We start from the raw sequence: 7885 nt of genomic DNA on the forward strand, positions 1-7885 counted from the left end.
ACTTACAGTACTTTGGATATTCACCAACCTTCGCCTCATAGATCTTGAATTCCTCAAGCAAATCTGAACATTGCTTGGGAGACACTCATAATTAGATGCATACGCCCACTTATTCATTAGTTCATTAGCTTTGGCGTTTGGATTGGGATAAAAATAAAAAATTTTCTTGACTCCTCTTACCCTATTCACACCATCCCAAACCTGATTCAAAGATTTTGATTGAGCAAGCTCTCTCAAAAAAACACTCCAATACATACTTCTGGCTTTCTGATTTAACTCTGTTGTACACTCTGCCACTTCAATCAGAGTTTCCCGGTTTTTTTCATTGTTAGGATCTTTACTCTACTTACTATGACATTTCCACAGTAACTTATTCCACCCCTTTACAATCTTATCATTATAATACCTGGGCTTAGGTTTTGTGGTATTTCCATACTGTTTCCTTGGCTTATTCAAAATTGAATCAATCACTCCTAACAAATCATCATAAAACATGTTTTCATCTTTAATTCCAAGCTTTTTGTACTCTTTATACCACTCGCCGACTTTTGCTACAAATTCACTATGTTGGCCTACTGTTATTGTATACCTTTTTCTATTGTTAACATAATTTTTTTTGTTCAAATGAAGCTTCACTTTAATTGCAAAGTGATCACTCAAAAGCCTATCCACAATATCCAAATTTGCATACACATCTAACATATTAAAAAGTATTGCATAATCAAGTCTACCCCCTTTAACATGTGTCGGCTTACCAGCTCCAAGACCGTAGCATCTTCTATAGAGTCTAAGATATTTTTCAGAACCATTCCATTGTGATTTTGAAAACCTCTACTGCCAAGATTGATGTGGCTAGCGTTCAAATCACCAATTAGTAAACAACCATCAGCAAAAATAATGTCCGGCAGATCATCAACTGTCAAGGAATCAGTATGCACATAAGCATTAATAATGAACAGTGTGGCATCATGAAGCGTAATACTAACACACAAATAAGCGGTACCGTTTATTTTTAGAGCGGAATGAAATGATGCTGGAATATCATCTTTGATATAAGTCGTCAAACCTCTACAATTTACAGTCAAATCAGCTGGTAATTCAAACCTTTGATAACCCCTTAGTTGCAAAGATATTCCGTTTGTCCCAACCTCTTGCAAAGCTATGACATCAATACTACTAGAATGAATATATTCTTGAAGATCCGTTAACCTTTTTTTCAAACTATTAACACTCCAGGAAATTAAGCTGACATTATGATACGTTAGAATAAATTTTCCCTCTCATATTCTTCACTGAAATAAGAACGTTCTTTTTGACGTCGTCCCTTGGATTTTCCATAAATTCCAAAACAGAGTCAAGAATGTTCGTCAGGTCAACAAGCATTTCCTTGTTTACTACATTCTCTTTAGAAACCGAACCAACTCTATTTCCTAACTGACTTTGATTACTATTTTGCTCTAGATTGCTATCCACAATATTTGATTCCATCTGTACTTATGTTTCATTTTCTTTTGAACTAACTTTATTAACAAGAGCAACATCACTATATGGCACAAGATTCACCAAGCATTTCTTGATATCTAATACTGCTTGTTTGAGCTCATCAATCTCCTTACGGAGTTCTACTAGAATGTTAGGGGCTGCAAGGTTATTGCCCTCGTTACCTATGTCCTTCTGTGCTGCTGCATTTCGTATTTCCATACGCTTTTCCCACACATTTACAGCACTTGGTGTCCTTGCAACATCGCTCCTTACAGTGTCAACTTTATCCTCTTGATTAGTGGACTGAGCTCGTGATTGCAATTGCTGAACTTTCGGCTTTTTAGGACACACCCACGAGCTAGCATTGTGAGCCCCCCCACAATTACAGCATTTTGGTGTAATTTTCTCCTTTGCCTTAATTTTATCTCCACATACCTTAGATTCATGCATTTTTCCACAGAATCTACACCGAAAATCATTATGATATTTCCACGTCATGTGCCCCCACTTGCAACACTTATAGCATATTACTGGAGATTCGTTGTAGACAGCAACCCGTTTATATCCCAAACATCTCACAAAGACCTTCTCTGGCGCTGGACCTTTGATTAGCGCAATTAGCTGCGGCTTTGGTACTAGTTCTCCATCAATTTTAATTACACGTCTCTTGGCCCAAAAAAATCTATCGTCAGCCAACACACCCTCGGGGTCAAGGTAAACAGGATAATCAAAAAGAATGATCTTCGTACATTTCCCAATGGACTCCACAGGCTTTTCCATCACTACATTCTCAAAACCTTCTGTAGTTAGATCTCTAACTGCTTCCTCATCCTTCACAGTAATATAAGTAATATGTTTACCTTCCTTAAAGAGCACTTGATACTCTTGATGACGCTTAGCGAGTCTAACTGACCACTTTACCTTATCATGAAAATCCATGCCATTATTCTTGGGAAAGTGAAGACGTGGCCTACTTGATGAGTTGATGCTATCTAAACCATCAACGGTGCTTACACTCGTTGTACTAATCATGGTTGAAGAATGACTCATACCATCAATTTTCTATCACTTATCCATCAAGTGGGAAATATTATCTTCACTGCTTGTACCATCTCTATTCCTCCTTTTATTCTTCTTTTTGCTATTAACAACTTTAAACGGCTCTTGTTCTTCACATTCACTGCTGCTGGACAGCTTCAAGTCAGACAACAGTCCTCCAGCAGTACCCTGGGCTACATTGCTGTGTCTGCTGTATCCACCACTCGATTCAGTCATTTTAGTAAGCGACCTGCTCGCTGAAGCTCTTCCGTTAGCCATGACAGTATGTGTCCAACCAGGGAAGTGTAGGAGAGCGACCAGCACGTCCGACCAGAAGGGGCAGAGTTCAGGAAGTGGTTTGCCCAGGTGCGTGGTCATGTTGCCGGTCGGTAATGCGTCCTAATTATTACCACCCGGGTGTGTCTTGGCTAGGTGTGGTTTCTTTAACACGGTTATAACGCCGTGACCTCTCCTGGGTTTAGGTCTTGCTGTCACTGTAGGGTGTGTCAACCTATGTGTCTTATCAACCGTATCAAGGTTAATTTTAATATGCAATCAAATTTTGGGGTAAGAATATCGATCGCCGTGTACATGTAAAACGAGCTGAGAAAAGTCGTTCAAATACCTCAGACACACATTCCGGGTTAGAGAACCTGTTACGTTACCATTAATTGATACCGACATCCTATAATTATTCTGAGACGTCACCACCTATTTCCACAACTCCACTGCACTAACAACTGCACTACCTTGTCACCTCTACCTTCAAACACAATTATTATAACTTGAAAAACATCAGCATGGCAGGCGAAGTTTATCACTGCAGTAGCCTAGTCCTCCCCCTACCATCCCTACATTTCAGTAACTAATTGACACACTCAACAGCTGGCTTTCACTTAGTAAAAAAATCCTCTCACTACTTAGTAAAAAGGACGTGTTGTACAAGTAACTAAGAGAGCAATAAGTTTAATACTGAACCAGCCATTGTTGACAGACAAGATGAGGTGCACAACAAAGATAAGACAGTCCAGACATTCAATAATAAAATATAGACTAGGGTGTTATCTTCCCTCACCAGGTCGAAGTATACACAAACTTATGTAAAAAAAATCCTGATAACAAACATGAGAACAAGTTTGACTGGAGCCTCACTCCATTATTAAGGAATCGTATACTATACTGTCCTGTATACAAGTTAATTCATGATAAAAAGTACCCCCACACAATAATTAATAAGAGCTGTACAGTCTCCCTTCATTAAGCCAGTGAGATTTATTTTCAAGTTTCCGGTTTGAGGTAAAGGTTAGCGAGTCACTTTGTTCGTTGTTTCAGCTGAAATATGACGTAACTTCTTGATGTAACCAAAAGTGGAAGATTTTCCTTATAACTGTACGAGAGACGTGAACAATGACTGCTGGTGAGGGTGAGGGAGAATGGTACAGTACAAGACAAGGTCACTGCCAAGACCTCAGAGGACGCCAGTGATCAAACACCACACTTAAGACAAACATATTTCCCAGTCTGCCCAAGGTCTTCCTCTCCCTGCAGACGTAATGATACATCCATGAGATGTCATGGGTTGTGTTAGGCTTACCCACGCAACCAACTCCAAAGTTTGTTTTACTAGAGATAAGACGCCTGGCGAGGCATAACTGGGACATGTATTTTCAATTAGGTATGTTAGCCAGCCTTTAGGGGGGTGGGCAGTGAAACAGTGTTGTACTGTTCATCGCTTCACACCCAAAAACCTCATTTTAAGTAGTATCCCCTGAGCCATGGGTTAGTTAAGACGTCGTCTCCATCCTCTCCCTCCTGAAAGGGGGCGGGACACCACACCACACAGAGTCCTCCACCGCCACTCCGTCCTGTGAACCGTCGTCGACACGAGACTAAGCGTGTTAACCTAGGTTGTTATCCCCGTGGAAATATCACGTGTGGATGCCTGGTTGCGACAAGAGCAATCCAGGCTGGCCTATCAAACCTACAGTAAATGGTTAATTAATTCACGCTTACAGAGTTCTCCTGCACGACACCCGTCTACAGTGACCGTGATCGACACGAGACTAAGTGTGTTAACCTAGGTTTGTTATCCCCGTGGAAATATCACGTGTGGATGCCTGGTTGCGACAAGAGCAATCCAGGCTGGCCTATCAAACCTACAGTAAATGGTTAATTAATTCACGCTTACAGAGTTCTCCTGCACGACACCCGTCTACCGTGACCGTGATCGACACGAGACTAAGTGTGTTAACCTAGGTTTGTTATCCCCGTGGAAATATCACGTGTGGAAGCCTGGTTGCGACAAAAGCAATCCAGGCTGGTCTATTGCACCTAAATGGTTAATTCAAGTCACGCTTACCAGTTCTCCTTGCCGCGATAACCGTCTACAGTGACTGTCAGTGACGCGAGACTATGTGTGGTAACCCAAGAGTACTTTTTGTTGTTATGGCCGTGGAAAGAAGTTCTTGTGATGAAGCTTGGTTGTATCAAAAGCAATCCAGGCTGGCAGTAAATGTATCACTTGAAGAATTAAGGCTCTGTTAAGTTATACCCATAGTAGAGTAATCACATGTGTCCCCAAGTTGAAATTCTCTTTTAGAAGATTAATTTTATTACAGCGTGAACGTGAGTGAATCATATATCCATGCAAATTGTAAATCATTGTATGGAAGCTTGACAAATAAATGTAAGTGCAATTATCTGCCCGTATCTGTGATCCTATCTTATTATTACTAAAGGTAATGACTGATTGGTTATGACAAAGTATAACCAATAACTGAGATAGATGTTGGAAATTAATGGAATTCATTGTATCATCATTTATCAAGTATAAATCATGGAATGTCGAGTGGTGGAGTGAACTTCTACGTAGATACACCATAATCTCCTGTAAGTAATGAGTGTAAAGGTATCGAACTCTACGGTAAGAAATAAGAAATACGACATATTCTTATCTTTACATAATATAATCCACCCTACTACCACCGATTCACCCAAAACCATGACACATTAAAACTCCTAAAACAACTGATAACCAATCAAGAACAGAAAAGATACCGATGTTTCCTCATACTTGACAACATGCAAAATGTAAATAGTGATTAGATAATAAACTTTTAATTATAAGTGTTTTGTAAACAGTATGGATAAATCTTGTCTCGTATCATTGTCTATACCGATGACCATGAAACTGCGCTCATTACGCTGTTTCGCTTGAGGTTAGGTTAAATTTCTCGAGAATCATTTAGTTAGTTACAGTTACAAGTAGTAGAAGCTCTTTCGAGTAGTAGTAGTAGAAGCTCCAAAAGTTGATGATAGCGAAATGCAGAGCGGGGAAGATGACAGAGGAAGAAGCAGGAGGTTAGGAAGGGAATTGTAGTGGGAGAGATGGAGTCGTGGCTTGACTCGATTGCGCTTATTTGGTTAGCGCAGAGCGCACGTATTGGGTTTTTGTCTGCGTTGGGTGTGTGATCCTCGGGTCAACACTCCTCCGGATTGTTTTAGTTCGAGTAGTAAAAGCTCCAACAACTTTCCCTGAATACGAATTCGCAACTTTTCGATTTACAACAGGTACCTACTTACTGCTAGGTGAACATGGACCAAGGGGGCTAGAAAGAGTGTCCAAACAACTTTCCGCTGGCTCGGGAATCAAACCCGTGACATCTCACTTGCGAGGCAAGAGCGGTACCGCTCTACCACCGGCGCCCCCCAGCTCTTTCCCTCATCGCGAGAGACATCGTTACGAAATTTGTACGTATGAGTAGTCTCGACCAACGTCATATAGGGTAAGTTAAATTTGGTTATATTAGGTTAAGTTACATTATGTTATCTTACGTTATATTAAGTTAAACACGATAGTAACGAGTGATGCTTAACATCGCCAAATATTGTTGTATTTAGTAATTTATAAGTAGGCGTCCGTGGTGGATACCAACAACAATCTTATCGGGAGTGTTTAATATTATTTATATTTGATTTAATTTGTTTATTTTATGTAGGGATGTTGTTTGGTTGATAGAAAGAAAATCGAAACAGAAATGAACAGGTTAGGAAGTTAGGTTAGGTAGGGTAGATAAAATTAGGCCAGGTTCTAGTAGGTTCTGCACATTGTCGTTTCGAATTTCTTACTCAGTTTCCTCCAAACATCATCGCCTGAAAATTCAGTCCAATTACATAAAGTTCGTGTGGTGCAAACCGTCTCCTCCACCATTACCTTGTAGGTATTTTAATGAATACAGATATAAATGATGTAATATAAAAATGAGTATTAAATAACTACTTATAGCGTCTGCTGAGTCTCGTCCGCATGTGGAGTGGTGTGGAAGCTGGGAGGTTTGGTGGGGATGAAACTAGGTCTATCCATGGTACGGCTGCGTTTCACATCACAGATTGGCATTTTGCTGGTTAACTTCACCTATATTCCAAAACGTGTCGAAAATACCTTAATATTATCCATGGCTACATTACTGAAACAGCTTGAAGCGCCTGCAGGCCACAGAGAGGGCGGCAACAGGTTTTTTTTTTTACCTCTGTTCCTCTTATCTCTTTGCCGTCACATTAAACCAGCTCTCCACATTCTTCCAGACCTTCCATAAAAACCCAGACAACTGGCTGATTATATCATTATATGAGAAACTCAATATTTACGAATATTAAGCACAAAATACACCAGAGAGAAGACTAACCAACACACGAGACGACACACGACATAAACATCAAACCACCTGGCTCACACAGGTGACTCATTTTCTGGTGGGATCTTGAGGCTACGCTGATTGGCCGCTGGTGTGAGGGACACTCTCACCCAAGGATAATATTCTGTTTATAGTCGTTGCGCCTTCCCGCTCGTCACTTTTTTGGGGGGAGGATGAAAGGGATGCTGAGGCTCAAGACACATGAATGATAGCGAAGTCACGACAGATAATCGTTGGAAAATAAATTTTATGAGTTAAACAGAGGGGGACGACACCCCTTGTTTTACATATTACATAGTTTGTGGGCTAACTAAGCAAACCTAGGATTGAGGATGAGGTTGGATAATGGCTACTTTGGCTGGCAATGACAATTACATGTTTAATAAATTCTTGTTATTGTAATACGTTAAAGACTGACTAGATTGTGACTTGTTAAATGTGATCTTATGTTATCTAAGTCTTAATCTAAGGTGGATCGTTGTGGCGGACATACAGTAGATGAGGTCGCAGGTTGGGTTGCTGTAGAGCGGGCAGACTCCGGGCCACCAAAGGTGGGGTCGCCCTCCGTTGATGTCTTCCCCGCGTAGGTGGTCTGGTCTCTGAGGGTTGTCCAGGAGCTTGTCCCAAACTTTTTTCCTAAGGCGGATGGTTTCCACTGAGAGGCGTATGCG

This window comes from Homarus americanus, unplaced genomic scaffold (assembly GCF_018991925.1).
Source record: "Homarus americanus isolate GMGI-L3 unplaced genomic scaffold, GMGI_Hamer_2.0 scaffold2539, whole genome shotgun sequence".
Lineage (NCBI taxonomy): Eukaryota > Metazoa > Arthropoda > Malacostraca > Decapoda > Nephropidae > Homarus > Homarus americanus.